This window comes from Eretmochelys imbricata, chromosome 1, assembly GCF_965152235.1.
Source record: "Eretmochelys imbricata isolate rEreImb1 chromosome 1, rEreImb1.hap1, whole genome shotgun sequence".
Taxonomy (NCBI): Eukaryota; Metazoa; Chordata; order Testudines; family Cheloniidae; genus Eretmochelys; species Eretmochelys imbricata.
The window spans coordinates 295,373,488-295,391,882 of record NC_135572.1 but is presented as its reverse complement, the minus strand read 5'-3'; positions in this window follow the sequence as shown (position 1 = coordinate 295,391,882).

Genomic DNA, 18,395 nt, shown 5'->3' with positions numbered 1-18,395 from the left:
GTGGTCATTTCCTTCACCCAGGTTACTGTTCAGCAGTTCAGAATTCTTTTTAACATGAACATGGAGACAGAGGAATGAGAACAGCATGAATAAGAAGCCAGAGTTGCCTTAATATAAGGCTGTTCTTAATTCTCATACCGTATGAGCCTGATATTGAAAGTTGCTGAAAACTGACTGCTTCACTGAAGTCACTGAAAGCTGTAGGTGCTCACCACCTCTCAAAAGCAGACCCTCTAAGACTATGTTGCTCTTCTGGGGGGACTTGGGGTAAGAAAGAAACTATGTTTCACGTCAGTCCTGTTTGCTTATTGTACACCCCTGTTTTGTAAGTCTGAAGTTAAGAAGTTTTTGATTTTCTAGCATCTAATTCATCAAAGTTTTATTGTGGACTAGGACCTACAAGCCTTTGGGAAGAATTTTTTTTTAAAGGAGAGGCCAGGACAGGGAGAAGGTGGAAGCATGGCAGACTAGGTAAAGGGGATCCAGTCAATCACAAGATCAGGGCCTCAGAAGACAAGTGAAATATGAAAGACTGGCAGAGAAGAATACAGTCAAGTATACACATACTCGTTACAATGTGTGGACACAAAGGGTAATGAGGATAAGTCATATGGCTTGGGCAGAGCAAAAAGGGTAGTATCAAGAGGTGAAAGCAGAGAATTAAGCAGCAGCTAAATTGTGCAGGGCCTTGAAGACCTTAAATTTGAGGCAAACAGTGAAGAGGAAGTCTATGACGGTATTTGCAGAGCGGATGGACACGATCCAAGCAGCAGGAAAGGTAGAAGAGTTTTGCAGCAGAATTACGTTGCAGAGTACAATCTGCCAGGAGCCTCTACCTCTACCTCTTCCCTCTCCCGCCCCCCGCTCCCCACCCAGGCACTCTCTCTTCTGCCCAGAACTTTTGAACTCCATTGTCAGTACTGGCAGTCCTGTTAAATAATAACAACATCACCTTCCCTCGCTTTCTCCTTTGTAAAGAAAAGAGGTGTATTTAAAAAAAAAATCACAACCTTAATTCATGGCATCCATTAGCATTTGCACCCAAAGCATAACAAAGCACTTGATTCTTCCTTTCAATTGCTTAACTGGAATTTATTACCAATTATGACTGCTGCTGGGAAGTGAAATAAGCAGCTAATTTAACTGCGATAATGCTTTCATCAGCTGTACTAGCATCTCTGCCCTTGCACTTTCGACACTATTAAAAATCACAGCTGCAGTTAAATCAATTGAAGCCATCTGCTCATAAGCCTAGTCTCAGCTTCCTATTGGTGAAGCCGAAACTCAATTAGCATTGCAGCTTCTGTTTGAATTTATCTTCCAATGGCTGAATACGCTAGTTCTATTTTTTTCATATAAATTATGGTAAATTGTCAAAATGTCAACATGACACAAACATCTAATACAAATCTCCAGAGCCAACATTTTCGCCTCGAAACAAGAGGAAACTATGCCAGAGCTGACCAGTGGCCGAGTGATACTGCTCCACGCTACCATGTGGCAGGTATGTACAGTAATATTATTAAGGCTGTCCCTCCAACTTCCAGAAGGCAAACTGAATGATGTGACATCTGCTATGCTGTCCAGCAGAGAATAGTAGTGAACACTGTGGAAAGACAGGCAAACGTAGGTGTGGGCCACGTGCACCACTGAAGTGAATGGGAGTTTTGCCATTAACTTCCAGAAAGCCAGGATGTCATGCATAGCTTATTTTTTGGAGCATCATCAATTTCAACTAAACCTAATGGAGGTGCAGGCATTCAGCATAGGAGTCTATTACAGGAGAGGGTGGGCGAGGTTCTGTGGCCTGCAATGGGCAGAAGGTCAGACTAGGTGATCATGATGGTCCCTTCTGACCTTAAAGCCTATGAGTCTATGAGCATCTCTGAAAATTAGGGCCATACAAAAAGCAGCTATGCACAGAATCATAGGACTGGAATGGACTTTTAGTTCGGTCATCTAGTCCATTCCCCTGCACTCATGGCAGGATTAAGTATTATCTAGACCATCCCTGACAGGTGTTTGTCTAACCTGCTTTTTAAAATGTCCAGTGATGGAGATTTCCAGCCTTCCTAAGCAATTTATTCCAGTGCTTAGTCACCCTGACAGTTAGGAATTTTTTCCTAATGTCCAACTGAAACCTTCCTTGCTGCAATTTAAGCTCATTGCTTCTTGTCCTATTCTCAGAGGTTAAGAAGAACAATTTTTCTTCCTCCTCCTTGTAATAACCTTATACATACTTGAAAACTGTTATCATGTCTTCTCTTTTCCAGACTAAACAAACCCAATTTTTTCAATCTTCCCACATAGGACATGTTTTAATCATTTGTGTTGCTCTTCTCTGGACTTTCTCCAATTTTGTCCACATCTTTCCTGAAATGTGGCGCCCAGAATGGGACAAAAAGTTGAGGCCTAATCAGTGCGGAGTAGAGTGGAAGAATTACTTCTCCTGTCTTGCTTATAACATTCCTGCTAATACATCCCAGAAGGATGTTGGGTTTTTTTGCAACTGTGTTACACTGTTGATTCATATGTAGCTTGTGGTCCACCATAACCCCCTGATCCCTTTCCGCAGTACTCCTTCCCATTTTGTATGTGTGCAACTGATTGTTCCTTCCTAAGTGGAGTACTTTGCATTTGTCCTTATTGAATTTCATCCTATTTACTTGAGGCCATTTCTCCAGTTTGTCCAGATCATTTTGAACTATAATCCTATCCTCCTAAGCACTTGCAGCGCCTCCCAGCTTGGTATTGTCTGCGAACTTTATAAGTGTACTCTCTATGCCATTATCTAAATCATTAATGAAGATATTGAACAGAACTGGACCCAGAACCAATCCCTGCAGGACCCCATTCATTATGCCCTTCCAGCATGACTGTGAACCACTGATAACTACTCTCTGAGAATGGTTTTCCAGCTAGTTATGCACCCACCTTATAGTAGCTCCATCTAGGCTGCATGCAGCAAAAGGGAGTGTAACTCCATGGGAGTTTAGGAGTTCTAAGCTCTACAGTAATTCATTAATTATGTTCCAACTCCATAGGAAAAGAACTTAGTGTTTATTACAAGATCCAAATATACTTCCTGCTTACTTGTTTTAAAAACAAGAACAAATGACATTCATTGTGTTGTAAAAATCCTCAGGAAAAGGTAGAACACAGCAGATCTTCTGTACCACAAAAACAACGAGGAGTCCAGGGGCACCAGGCTCCTCATTGTTTTTGTGGATACAGACTAACACGGCTGATACTCTGATACTTCTGTACCTCAGTTACTGTAAAGAGTGAGGCAAACAATTATATAACAATAGTTTACGTGTATTTCCTGTTTTTTTAACAGTTCCCCCCTCCTCCCCACACACACCTCCACCGCCTTTTGCAAATTAAGTCTGTCTATCACAAAACAAACTGTGAACAGGAAAAGTGTTATAAGTTCAAACAGTAAGTCCCCATGTTTACAGGGATCTTCCTGAGACTGCACAATCACTGAATCAAGAAAAAATCCAGAATCTGTACATGGCAATGAGAACCAGGAGGGCTGCTCTGAGAGAAAGATAAAGAGTTGATCAACTAAAGCCAAAAGGTGAGCAAGGTTCATTTGTAGTTGAGAGAAGTTGTTTAGTTTCATATTAAATAACATGCTCAGTCTTGCAGTTCTGACACAGGCAAAAGTCCTATTGTTTGCAACGTCCATCTGGTTTTTTAGATGTGGCAGAAGTTCTCAAACTTGAGCAACCCCCATTTTGATTTAAACATTTTTGCAGACTCCCAAGCCGGCTTCTAATTTTCCCTGGAGGTGCTCAACCCCCCCACTCAGCCCCTGCCCCCACTCTACCCCTTCCCACAAGGCCCCACCCCTGCCCCACCTTTTCCCACCCCCACTCCACCTTGGCCCCTCTTCTTCCCTACCGCTTTCCACCCCCTCCCTTGAACGTGTCCCGTCCCCACTCCTCCCCCTCCCTCCCAGTGCCTCCTGTTCCCTGGCATGTAGGAGGCACTGGGAGGTAGGGGGGAGGAGTTGATCAGCTTGGCCGATGGCCCCAGACGTGATTTGTGGACCCCCAGAGTACCCTCGTGGACCCCCAGGAGTCTACTGACCCCAGTTTGAGAACCACTGAGATACGGTATTTTTCTAAAACTGATTTTTCCATGATCTTTTCATTCTTAAACAAAACAATTCAATGTCCCTATATGTGACCCCTCCTACTGCGACCCTACACACTACTGCAATGATATTTGTGCAAAATATGCTTTGTGAGGTATCATATGGAAGTTAATAACATGCTGGTTATTAATATCATTGTAAAATGCACGTTAACCTTATTTGTGAAATTATGAATTTCGTCTGTATGATGTTACTAGAAATATTTAAGACAAGACATTCTAGCCTAGTTAAAGCTGATAAACAAGTATGTCCTAGACAAAGGAATATGGGCTTGCCTCAATTCATATATTAGCAGTAAACAAAGCTGTTGAGCTAAACCAGCAGGGGCTATCCTGTTCCTGAACTCAAGAGACGGAACATTAACATGGCTCCTGAACACCAGAGAGAGACACAGGAGACTGAATCCCCAGGAGGCCTGACTTGTAAAACAAAGACATCCCTTTGGGGATATAAGCAACAAGAAAGATTCCATCTTTATCCTTCATCTGAGGAGACAAAGAAACCAAGTGATTTTATCTCTGTGATGATTCCTGTCTGAGCCAGCCAGTAAAAAGCTGGAAAGGAGACTGTGGGTAAAAGAAACCATCTTGAACAAAGACTGTATCTTGCTAGATTAAGTTTTAGACTTTTAGATGTGTGTTTTCACCTTTATTTGCTTGTAGCCATCTCTACCTTTATCACTTTTACTTCATATCACTTAATCCATGCTCTTTTCTTAATACATTTGTTTTACTTTTAATATAAACTGGTTCAGTACTGTGTTTAAACAGACAGGTATATTTACCCCCAGTTAAATTAATAAGATGTACTGACTCTTCAACAGAGCAGCAAACTTAATATCGTCTGTGAATGCACAGTGGTAGGGGCCGTGGATTGCAGAGAAATATCTCTGAGGAGCTCAAGGGCTGGAGTTCACTGATTGTTATCTGCTAGGAGAGGTTTGGGCTCGGAGAGTCTTCAGGAATTTGCTGGTGAGGAAGACAGATTGCTGTGACAGGGAGCTGAGACACAGTCTAATCATCAGCAAAACTCACTCTTGCTGAGGCTGAGATGTAACATGGGGTATGCCTGCACTGCAATAAAACACCCACAGCTGGCCTGTGTCAGCTGACTCGTGTTTGTGGGGCTCAGGCTGTGGGGCTATCAAATTGCAGTGTAGATGTTTGGGCTCAGGATGGAGCCTGGGCTCCTGCCTCCTCACAGGGTCTCAGAGCTTGAACATCTACACTGCAATTTTATAGCCCTGTACTGAGCCCCATGAGCCCACGTCAGCTGACCCATGCCAGCCACTGGTGTTTTATTGCTGAGGAGACATATCCACAGTGGCTCACAGCTCTGAATACCCCTAGCAGTGTGCTACAGTGGCACAGTCAAACAGGGTTTACACACCACTTGCTGTTTTGACTAGGTGTAGGCTCGAAGCACTGGTAAAATAGTTTGAAGTCATTTTCAAGTGATGACACTGGGCAGAGTCAAAGAAAGGTTACAGTTTTATGTTTTTTTGTTTGTTTCGGTCAAGGAAAATAGAACAAAGGAAGTTTAAAATGAACAACAGTGAAACAGTCACTGAGCTAGAGCTGTCTAAATTTGGAAAAGGACCAAAAAGCCCTAAAGAGAGAGGCTGAGAAAGCCACAGGAGAACATCAGAAATGGGAGCAGGAGAGTCAGATCATGAATACCAAAAATGGGAAATAGGAGAGGCAAAGAGCAAGAAGAAGCACACATGCAGACCCTGGAAACAGAAGCAGCTGTCCACCAATGAGCCATGGATCTGAACGAAGCCCTGGAAAAAGAGGAGGAGAGGCTGTATAACCTGGACATGATGGAAAGGCATGGACAGATCCCACAGCACACAAGTGCTTCTCTCCACAAGGGACACCCAGCTGTGAGCAGCTGTGCCCTGCATACAAATAAGCAGACTGTACTGAAGAATATTTTACCACTTTTGAAAGGCTATTTGAGGTGCATAAAGTTCCAGAAGACAAGCAAGTCCCAGCTTTGGTTACTTAAACCCTCAGGGAAAGCCTTAAATTTATTTAATGAAATAGAAATTGAACAAGCATTGAAATATGGTGAATTTTAAAAAGCTGTGCTGCAAAGGTTCCAGCGGTGTATAGAACAAAATTTAGCAACTCAAAATGAATTACAATGAATTCGGTTTTCACCAAAAAGGTTAGTAGTGACTGGACATCAAACATAGTGAATGCCAGTGTCAGGGTTCCTTCCCCCTCTGAACTTTAGGGTACAGATATGGGGACCTGCATGCAAGACCCCCTAAGCTTATTCTTATCAGCTTAGGTTAAAAACTTCCCCAAGGTACAAACTTTGCCTTGTCCTTGAACAGTATGCTGCCACCACCAAGCGTGTTAAACAAAGAACAGGGAAAGAGACCACTTGGAGACGTCGTCCCCCAAAATATCCCCCCCAAGGCCTACACCCCCTTTACTGAGGAAGGCTTGATAAGAATCCTCACCAATTTGTACAAGTGAACACAGACCCAAACCCTTGGATTTTAAGAACAATGAAAAATTAATCAGCTTCTTAAAAGAAGAATTTTAATTAAAGAAAAGGTAAAAGAATCACCTCTGTAAAATCAGGATGGAAAATACTTTACAGGGTATTCAGATTCAAAACACAGAGGATCCCCCTCTGGGCAAAACCTTAAAGTTACAGAAAACAGGAATAAACCTCCCTCTTAACACAGGGAAAATTCACATAAAAAAAAGATAACTAATCAGCCTTGCCTGGCTTACCTATACTGGTTGCAATATTGGAGGCTTGGATTAGGATGGGTTGGAGAAGATGGATTTCTGTCTGGCCTCTCTCAGTCCCAAGAGAGAACAACCACGTAAACAAAGAGCACAAAACAAAAGCCTTCCCCCCCCACCCCAAGATTTGAAAGTATCTTGTCCCCTTATTGGTCCTTTGGGTCGGGGCCAGCCAGGTTAGCTGAGCTTCTTAACCCTTTACAGATAACAGGATGTTGCCTCTGGCCAGGAGGGATTTTATAGCACTGTATACAGAAAGGTGGTTACCCTTCCCTTTATATTTATGACAGCCAGTGAAAATGTGGTGGGATCAGAGGCTAAAATAGGGAAAGAACAAGTTAGAAATTATTTAGACAAGTTAGAGGTCTTCAAGTCACCAGGGCCTGCTGAAATACATCCTAGAATACTCAAGGAACTGACTGAGGAGAAATATGAGCCATTAGCAATTAACTTTGAAAAGTCATTGAAGATGGGTGAGGTTCCAGAGGATTGGAAAAGGGCAAATATAGTGCCAATCTATAAAAAGGGGAATTCGGAGAACCCAGAGAATTACAGACCAGTCATCTTAACTTCAGTACCAGGAAACACAATGGAGCAAATAATTAAGCAATCAATTTGCAAACATCTAGAAGATAATAAGGTGATAAGTAACAGTCAGCATGGATTTGTCAAGAACAAATTGTGTCAAACCAACCTAAAAGCTTTCTTTGACAGGGTAACAAGCCTTGTGGATAGGGGGGAAGTGGTAGACATGGTATATCTTGACTTCAGTAAAGCTTTTAATACTGTCTCACATGACCTTCTCATAAACAAACTAGGGAAATACAGCTTAGATGGAGCTACTATAAGGTGGGTGCATAACTGATCGGAAAACCATTCCCAGAGAGTAGTTATCAGTGGTTCACAGTCAAGCTGGAAGGGCATATTGAATGGGGTCCCGCAGAGATCAGTTCTTGGTCTGGTTTTGTTCAATATCTTCTTCAGTGATTTAGATATTGGCATAGACAGTACACTTATAAAGTTTGCAGATGATACCAAGCTGGGAGGGGTTGCAAGTACTTTGGAGGATAGCATTAAAATTCAAAATGATCTGGACAAACTGGAGAAATGGTCTGAAGTAACTAGGATGAAATTCAATAAGGTCAAATACAAAGTACTCCACTTAGGAAGTGTAACCCTTCTGCCAGGTGGAGCCAGCAGCTACAAGGGCCAGGTTCAGTATCTAGGGGTTTCTTTTCAAAAATACAACACAAAACCGGCTCGAGCCCTCACCCAGTGGCCTGGGACAATTACACACCACCCCCTGGGCACCTCTAAGCGGTAATACTTCCCCTCTCACAAGCACAGAGTCTGAGCGTAGCAAAAACTTTTAATAAAAGGAGAGAAGTAACTCAGCATTAATTTGCGAAAACACCGTAACTAGGGTTCATAAAGATAAACCATGAGCAAAAGACCAACCCCCAAGTAAGTTGGGCAGTGTCCTTTTCCCCTCAAGGTCTTAAGTGCAGCAACCCAAAAGTGCCTTTAACATGCTCATCCCTTCTCTGCACCCCATTCATAGTGGCTGTCCTTGGCCAGTGCAGCCCCAGTATTCAGAGGTTCATCCACAGAGTTCACCTCCCACCCTGTGTGAAAGGTCGGGGGAGGAGGAGTAAGGAGTCACCTTACACACTGCACTGCTTGAGCACTCACTTGTCACCCCAACAGCCAATTGCCACACCTCTGCAGGGCTCTGCTCTGGCCCTCTCTACCAGTTGCCCTGCTGGCCGCTTGCCACACCTCTCCACCAGCCGACCTGCTGGCCACCCACCAAGATGTTCTTCAGGGCCCCCTACTAAACACAGCTCTCAGTGGGGGAGCCTCACTGCTGGTGCACACTGGGCAGTCTCTTGCAATGGAGACACTGTCTCAAAGTAGGTCTAATACTTAGATCTAGGCATCAGTGATTTCAGCTCTGCAGCATGTAACAAGACTTTCAAATGAATCTAAATTAGCTCTTTTATTATACCATTGAGCTAAGATGGGTCAAATAGCATCTAGACCCCTTAAACAAAACCCTCTCCCTCTCTGTACTCATTAGGCTTTGGAACCCATGTCCCCTGCCTAGCAACTGCTGTTCAGGTGAGGGTGAGTCCCTCCATCTGGGTATGACAGGTACAGTTCTGCTGCCCTCAGTTCAGACAACAAGGATAACAACCTTTATTACTCCTGCCCCAATAACAAGGAGACTGGGGATCCAACACCAGCCACAAGTGATCATTTGGGCAAGCAATCCATCATGTTGAGCACCTAGGCAGGGTGGGTGTGTCCATGCAAACGAGATCAGCTCTTGAAGTCTTTTTCCACAGCTCACCACTAGATGTCAGGGGAGAGCTCATTCAGACTCTGCTAACAGAAGGACCAATCAGATGCACACATACAAAATGGGAAATGACTGCCTAGGAAGGAGTACTGTGGAAAGGGATCTGGGAGTCATAGAGGATCACAAACTAAATATGAGTGAACAGTTTAACACTGTTGCAAAACAAAGCAAACATCATTCTGGGATGTATCAGCAGGAATATTGTAAACAAGACACAAGAAGTAATTCTTCCACTCTACTCTGCACTGATTAGGCCTCAGCTGGAGTATTGTGGCCAGATCTGGGTGCCACAATTCAGGAAAGATGTAGACAAATTGGAGATAGTCCAGAGAGAGTAACAAAAATGATTAAAGGTCGAAAAAACATGACCTATGAGGGAAGATTGAAAAAATTGGGTTTGTTTAGTCTGGAGAAGAGAAGCCTGAGGAGGGACATGACAACAGTTTTCAAGTACGTAAAAGATTGTTACAAGGAGGAGGAAGAAAAATTGTTTTTCTTAACCTCTGAGGATAGGACAAAAAGCAATGGGCTTAAATTGCAGCAAGGGCGGTTTAGGTTGGACATTAGGAAAAAATTCCTAACTGTCAGGGTGGTTAACCACTGGAATAATTGCCCAGGGAGGTTGTGGCATCTCCATCATTGAAGATTTTTAAGAGCAGGTTGGACAAACACCTGTCAGAGATGGTCTAGATAATACTTAGTCCTGCCACGAGTGCAGGGGACTGGATGAGATGACTGGACTAGAGGTCCTTTCCAGTCCTAAGAGTCTATGATTCTATAATACAAGATGGGTCCTAGAGAATGTGTATAAATTGTGTCATTTGATTGAAAAAAATGAGTCAAGGAGAAGGGGACAAAGAGCTTTGAACAGTTTGATGTTTTTGTACAGGAGCAGTTCCTGAGCATATGTTCTGAAGAGGTCAAACTATTTGGGTTAAATCTCTAAAGTCTGTCCAGAAAGCAGCAGATCTGGCTGATTCCTATGTACTGGAAGAGCGTTCAGTGAGTGCAAGCCACAGAGGGAAGGGCAGAAGTCACATGTTAAGGGGGATTTTGTCCCTGGAAAGAGAGAGGGTGCCCAGGCAACCCTAGAATCAATTCCCTCCTAGAAATCACACTCACAGATCCCCTGTACAGGAGAACAGTCCAAGAAGATGTTTCAGGTGTGATTCCACTGAGCGCCTGAGGAATAATTGCCCTAAAATAAGGGATGCTAAGCCCACACTGTCCAATCCTGGTTAACACAGCTGTCATTAGCACAGAGGTGACTCCAGGGCCTCTGATTAATTTGACCCGTTGGAGATGAACATGGAATTTATTAAAATTGCCAAGGTGAATGACAAAGAATGGGTAGTGTGGAGAGACACTGGTACCTAGATTTCTCTGGTCAGGGAAAGCATGCTCAAAGAGACTTCTTAACAGTGCAGTCAACTTAATATCTTCTATGAATGCACAGTGATAAGGGCTGTGCATTGCAGAAAATCATCTCAGGATCTTGGGGGCTGGAGTTCAGTGATTGTTACTTGCTAGGCAAGGTTTGGGCTGGGAGAGCCATGAGGAATTTGCTGGTGAGGAAGATAAACTGATGTGACAGGGAACTGATACACAATCTAAACACCAGCAAAACTCACTCTTGATGAGGCAGAGAGGTAACACAGTGGCTCACAACTCTGGGTATCCCCAGAAGGGTGTTACATCTACATTAACAGATAAGCGTATTTGGGTAAGATCTGAAATATTCATTGACCTGGTGGGTAATGTGTCCAATCTCTTGGGATTGGTAGAACTTTATATATAGTGAATAAGATTTTAAATAACCCTCACAATATCTGACCTGGCTGTCTGGGTGGGAGCCCAAGGCTGGATTGTTCTAAAGGAGCTGTGTTTTTGGCTTCTGGATTAAACCAGTATGGTATCGTAGAAGCTGGCTAGGTGAATCTACTTATTAGAATAACCACCAGTTTTGGGAATTGTCTTCCCCATTCTTTTTTGCAGTTTGCCCCCATTGAGCAATCTCAGTGTGGCCCCTCCAGTGACCACAGTCACAGGAGATATCCTTCAGCTGTTGCATACCAAGGGACTGGACTCCACAGGAACACAATGACCCAGTGGTGAATTCTGCAATGGTTTCTGTGCAAACCGAATGTGGCACTGTGATTATCTGTAGAATGGGCAAGTGCTGAGAGCACTCTGCTCTCATTGCAAGTGCAGAGGTTGGAACCACAATAACCAGGGACTCCACTTACAGGGAACTCTTCTCAACTTTCCAGTGACCATCAAAAAGGGCAACTTGACATCATGCATAACAAGTCACCAGCCACGTTTGCTTTGAAGCTTGCTAATCCACATCCTTCAGGTTTCAAGCAGAATGCTAGCTTCACATAGAAAGATCTGCTGATTGTACCAGTAATGTGCTTATCTCAGCAGCAAGGATTGGCCTAAAATCAGGTGGAAGATCAATAACTGTCAGAGAAAATAAACAGCAACCATGCTATTCTCCCAGGTCAGGTATGGGCACACCCAGAGTCCAAACTGCCACTGGCTGGCAGCAGCTCCAGACATAGGATTCTATTACTGCAAATCTGTTTAGACTGTTTAAAGGGCAGCAATATAGATGTTTCATGAGGTTATCTGCCATTTATATTCTGTTGTGCTGGATGTCACTAAGGGAGTGTGACCGCAGTGGCTGGGAACACCGAACAAAGGTGAGGAGAGGTTTCTCTGTACAGCTAATGAGCAAGGGAAGGGGAATGACTGGGAAGCAGCAAAACTCTATCAGTTGACTACAAGAAATCTTTGGTTTCAGAATAGCAGCCGTGTTAGTCTGTATCCGCAAAAAGAAAAGGAGGACTTGTGGCACCTGAGAGACTAACAATTTTATTTGAGCGTAAGCTTTCGTGAGCTACAGCTCACTTCATCCGATGCACCAATGAAGTAAGCTGTAGCCCACGAAAGCTTATGCTCAAATAAATTTGTTAGTCTCTAAGGTGTCACAAGTCCTCCTTTTCTTTTTACAAGAAATCTGTTATACAGCAAGTCTGTGGGATTCAGCCTTCTGCCATCTGCTCTCCCCACTGGAAGACATCAGTCTTGTGATATTAGAAGCACAAAAAGATACAATCTCTTCCCTGCTATACTACAGACATCTGCTCTGTTAGCACTCCACAGAGTGAAAACATTCAGGCAGAAGCATATCCCTGCTTCACTGAGCTAATGAGCCCCCAGGTACTCTGCTAATATCTTTGCTGTACCATGGAGGCTGCTCACACATTGGCTGTTGCTAGGTTACCTGCAGGCTAATCACATTCTGTGATATACTTTTAGAACTACTTTGGTATAGGTGCTCACTATAGACAAGAACTGAGCTGGCAAATAAAGCATGCAGAGGAAGAGGGAATTTTCAAAATTTGATATGCAAATTCCTCTGCAGGGCTCCACCCTCAAATATATCATTTGCATATGCTAGTGTGCTGAAAAACATTCATACATTCATCATAATAACAAAATGTTCAGCCAGGCAGGGAGGCAACAGCAGCTGGAGCTAGAGATAGTGTAGGACAATGTCAAGACCTAGGACCTGGGACAAATTCAGTGAAAATAACAGGCACACTGGGGTTGGAGCGGGAGGGGAGAACCAAATTGTACAGATGTAGAAATAGATGTAATCATAGACACTCTCCCCACCCCATACACACACAATGCACTAGTGGGTGTAAAAGTATTTATATTGTTACCCCTTTTGACTTGAGCAGCTAGCCAAAAATTTGGGGTCTTGTAGGTTGTTCCATTTAGGAGAAATTGGTGAGTCAGGTATTTTCTTTGATGCAATGTCATTTATTTACAAAGATTATACATAGAGTCCTGTTTTCCTGAACATCGTAGGACTCAAATAGCAGGAGGCAATTTGTTTGCTTGTTGTTTCAAGCCTGGCTTTCCAGCCAGCACTCTGCTCCCAAAAGCTTTCTCTCTTAGCTTTCTCTCCACATTATGGCAGCACCAAAAGTTCGGGCTGCTTCTGTGGTCCGTCCACTTGTGTTGACTATCTCTCTTACACACACCCCCTTACCTAAACAAGGCTCAGCCCAGCCACAGCCCACATCATTCAAATTCCTGAGTGGCCTTGGATGTGCCTTTGTTTTTATCAGACACATGGGCCAAACCCACAACAACAGAAATATGTTGTGAAGCCCGCTTACAGTAAGCGGATTTTAGTTTCTTTTCTTGTTTAATTGCTTTGAATGTGTTGGTAATAGCAGGTTGCGGTTTTTGGGTGGGTGGGTCTTCCGCTTTTGTTTTGTTTTTTAATTTCCTGCCGGAGAACGTGATTGGCTCTCGATTGCGCAATCCTCTGCTGTGCGCATGCCCACAGAGCTAAAAGAAGCTTTAAAAGACTGCTTTGCGCGTTCGGTTTCCTTTTTCCTTTTGCTTTCGGCTGGCTTTTGCTGCTGCTGCTGCTGTGTGTCTGCGTGTGCTTGCTGCTGCTCTCCTGCTTAAATTCCACCATGCTGTCAACCCACAATATGCACAATATCACAGGGCCTGAGCAACTAGACACCCTGCCAATGGAGGGCCAAGGAGAAATTCAGAGCCCATTAACACCATGGTTTGCTACAAGTGTCTCTCCAGATCTACCTTACAAGGTGCTCCTGGAAGCTAAAAGAGGATAGTCAGAATCTTGCAGATGAGCTGTTGTGCCTTAAGATCAGGGGTGTTTGAAGAATGCGTCTCGTTATTATTATTCATTGTGCCTTGGACAAATAAAAGTCTGGGAGTCTAAGGGTATGTCTAAACTGCAATTAGGCACCCACAGCTGGCCCATGCCAGCTGACTTGGGCTAAGGGGCTGTTTAATTGCAATGTACACATTCAGGACCTCTGGGACCCTCCCACCTCACAGGGTCCTAGAGCTGTTATCTACCACCAATCTTTGAACATTGGGGAACTTGTACCATTGGACTCATTTGGTCTTTTTTTCTCATCACCAGGTCCCCAAGGAAAGTCTATGAGCATATGCAGGGAATACTTATGCTAACTTGCTTAAGCCAATGTCTTACAGGATACAGGCCTGTTGGCTCCTTGTGTTACTGCTGAGTAAAATAAAAAGCTAAGCTAGCTCTGTGGGCTACAGAGCCCAGGCTCCAGCCCAAGCCCAAACATCTGTGTTAAAACTAGGATGTGGGCAGTGTGACCTAGTGGTCAGAACAGGAGTCAGGCTGGGTCATATGCCAGGGCAGGAGGTCAGAGTCAGAGATAGGTCAGAGGGCAAACCAAGAGTCAGGCATCAGGAGGCACGCAGGGTCAGGTTACCAGGAGATAGAGGTCAGGTGCCAGGTTACAGACAGCACTTGGAGAGCATGGCTGAGGACAAGCCAGGGTCGGAAGTTGGAGTCTAGGGTCTATTATTAGCAGAGGCTGGGGCTGGAGCAGAGGCAGGCAGTCTGTTGTTAGTCTGACAGTGGCTTTCTGGCTTTCATCATGGCTTTCTGGTTTATATACTGATATTGGCCAATCAGTGGGCTGTGAGGGGCTGTCACTCAGGCCCTGCAGGGCAGTATGACCTGTCAAGTCAAGCTTTGCAGGGTCCTCCTGGTGGTATCCAGCCTAAGCCTCTAGGGGCAATACAGAGGTGTTAGCAGCCCAGATTATCCACATGGTCCCAGGTTCTAGCCCTGCAGGGTCTTACACCACCACCCCTCTTCAGGCCCTCCTTTAGGGGGGTGCCAGTCCAGACTTGTCCATGTGAGCCTTGTGGAATTCCACCATCAAGTCAGGAAGCAGACTCCCAACTGTGCTCTTCAAGGCTGTAGCCTTCCAAGTCCACCAGATAGTACAGGCAGCCACATGTTGGATGGGAATTAAGGATGGCATGCACTTTGTATTCCTCATGACCCTGGATTTTGACAGGTGGAGGCGGCAGTGTGGTTCAGTCAGGGAAGGGGTTCTTAGTGTAGGGCTTCAGAAAGGAAACATGGAAAACAGGGTATATTTTGAGAGACTGCGGAAGCTGGAGTTTGAAGCTAACCAGGTTAATTTGCTGACGTATCAGGAAGGGTCCCAGAAACTGGTGGTCCAATTTCCAGGAGGGACAATGGATCAGGAGGTGTTTGGCGGCAACCCACACCTTTTGGCCTACCATGAACATTGGAGCTTCTTGTTGCCAATGGTCTGCATGTCTCTGGTAGGCCTTTTTCACCTCTTCTAGGTGATTCCTGAGTTCTTCCTGAATACGATAGATCTGTTAGACCCAGTCAGTGGTGACAGGGTTCAGGGACGCTGCTCGTAGCACCAAGTGGAAATGTGGGTGGAACCCATGACTGGCAAAAAAGGGGTTCTGACCCATGGAGGCATGGTTGGCACTGTTGTATGAAAACTCTGCATATGGCATGAGTGTGGACCAGTTGTCTTGGTGGTAAATTATGAAGGATGTCAAGTACTGCTCCAGTACTTGGTTCACTTGTTCAGTTTGTTCATCTGTTTGGGGATGGTATGCAGTGGAGGTGGATGAGTGGATGTCCAGTAACCCGAATGCTTCACATCAGAAGCAATAAGTGAACTGTGAGCCTTGGTCAGAAACTGTGTGGTCTGGGAATCCATGGATCTGAACCATCTCGTGCAGCAGGAATTGGATGGTAGTTTTGACAGAAGGCAGGTAGTTGCAGGGGATGAAGCGGGCCATTTTGGTAAGGTGGTCCACAACTGTTAAGACTATGGGAGTCAGAACTCCCATCAGACAGTGGGAGTTCCACAATAAAGTCTAGGCTGATGACAGACCAAGACCTAATTGGAGTCTTCTGGGGTGCTAAGGTGCCAAGCAGTCTGGTTTGGAGCATCTCTGCATGGGAAATTATTGAGAATAGAATGCACAAGGCACCGTGTTGCTGTGAGAGTGCTGCCCCTAAAGCTATATTGGATGCATCTGCTTCCACTATAAATGGACGGATTGGGTCGTGGTCTGCCAAAATCAAGGCCATGGTGAAAGTGGCTTTTAGCTGGTCAAAAGCGAGCCGTGTATAGCACGGCTTTGCAAAGGAGGGAAGTCAGGGGAGTTATTAGTTCAGAGAAGTTGCTGATGAATCGCCTATAGAAATTTGCAAAGACCAGGAAGCACTGAAATTCCCGGAAGGTTCAGGGTGCTGTCCAGTTGCGGATAGCTTCCACCTTCTGCAGGACCATCTGAATTCCCACCAGGAAGATGATGTACCCCAAAAATTCATTTGGTCAAAGATGCACTTTTCCAGTTTGGTGTACAAACCATGTTTCCATAGTCTCTCTAAGACAGACTGGACAGGTGGTCAGAAAATAGAAGTATATCATCAAGGTAGATAATCATGTAGTGGTCCAGAATGTCCCTGAATACATCATTTACAAAATGTTGAAATATTACAAGGGCATTGGTTAGGCCAAACGGCATCACCAATTATTCAAAGTGCCCATATTGTGTATGAAAACCAGTCTTCCATTTCTCTCCAGGCCTTATGCACACTAGATTCAACATCAGCCAGAAGCTGTTGGAAATGAGTGGTGTAGGAGGCAGCCCAGCCTTTGCACCAGTGAAGCTTCCAGAGGGCAGCCTCCAGAGCGTGGACATGATGTGGATCATCAAAAATGGTCACAAAGGCTTTCAGGAAGGTGTCTCAGTCAGAGAGCACTGGGCTGTTCTGCTCCAACAGGGAGAAGGCCCAATCGAGCACTTCATTGGAGAGCAGGCTGACCACTAGCCCCACCTTAGTCTGGTCTGTGGGGTACACTTGGGGGCAGAGTAGGAAGAGCAGCCTGCATTGGTTCAGGAACCCCTGGAATTTCCAAAGATCCCTGTCAAACTGTTCAGGAAGCGGCACTGTGGGGGCTGGCTTAGGCGATGAGTGGTCTGTTCAGGCATGTCCTGTCACTGATTCTCCCTGTGAGTGCACTTACTGCTCGCATAGGGTGTGTACTTCAGCAGTGAGCTGCGCCACATGAGTATGAGACCAGGCTAATTGCTCACATGGTGTCTGTATTTCATGTACTCGCTGTGTAGCTTAGATCTGTAGTGTAGGTTCACCGACTGCAGATGGGTGACTAGGTCCTGAAGGTCCTGGGCCCTCAAGGAGTCCTTGGTTGGAGGTTGGCCCATCCTTTCCATCATCTGTGGGGAGGTTGGATGGATTTTCAGGGGGGAAAGTGATGTGAGCAAACTATAACAACCGAGATGTGGGTGGTCTGACCTAGTGGTCAGAGCAGGAGTCGGGAGTCAGGCTCGGTCAGAGTCTGAGACAGGCCAGAGGGCAGACCAAGAGACAGGCAACAGGAGGCAAGCAGGGTCAGGTTACCAGGAGATCATGGTCAGGCACCAGGTTACTGACAGCAATTGGAGAGCAATGCTGAGGGTGAACCAGGGTCAGAAGCCCGAGTCTAGGGTCTATTGTTAGCAGGGTCTGGAGCAGGAACAGGCAGGCAATCTGTGTTGTTTCTCAAACATCTCCTCATCATGGCTTCATGGTTTATACACTGGTACTGGCCAATCAGTGAGTTGTGAGGGGCTGCCACTCAGATCCTCTGGTGTGGTACACCCTGCTGAACCTAGGTTTGTTGGGTCCTGCTAGGGCTGTCCAGCCTAAGCCTCTAGAGGCAACGTGGAGAGGTCAGCAGCCTTCAACCCCTATAGTCCCAGGATCTAGCCCTACAGGTTCTTACAATCTATCCTGCAATTAAACAGCCCCTTACACCAAGTCAGCTGGCACAGGCCAGTCAAGGGCTTTTCATTGCAGTGTGGACATACCCTCAATAAGCATTATGCTTATTTACTCAAAAACAATTTAACTGTCTTTTGTACATTTTGTAAACTGTCTGTTGTGATTTACAGAGAAAGCTCAAAGAGAAAAGGATATTGGCCAGTTCACTACACTTTAATGAACATGTGTTATGTTTGGAGGCATTATGTTGTCTGAGTCCTGTACATTTAGAAGGCCCAAAACCAGTAACTGGACTAAATGCATGGTTTACACCGGCCATTCCTGCTTGATTGTACGTCTGTTACAAAAAATAAACACTACTGAGCTGTCAAGAGAAACACAAACTCTTTTTCAGGCCTCTTCTCACAAAACAATTAGCAATGAGACAAA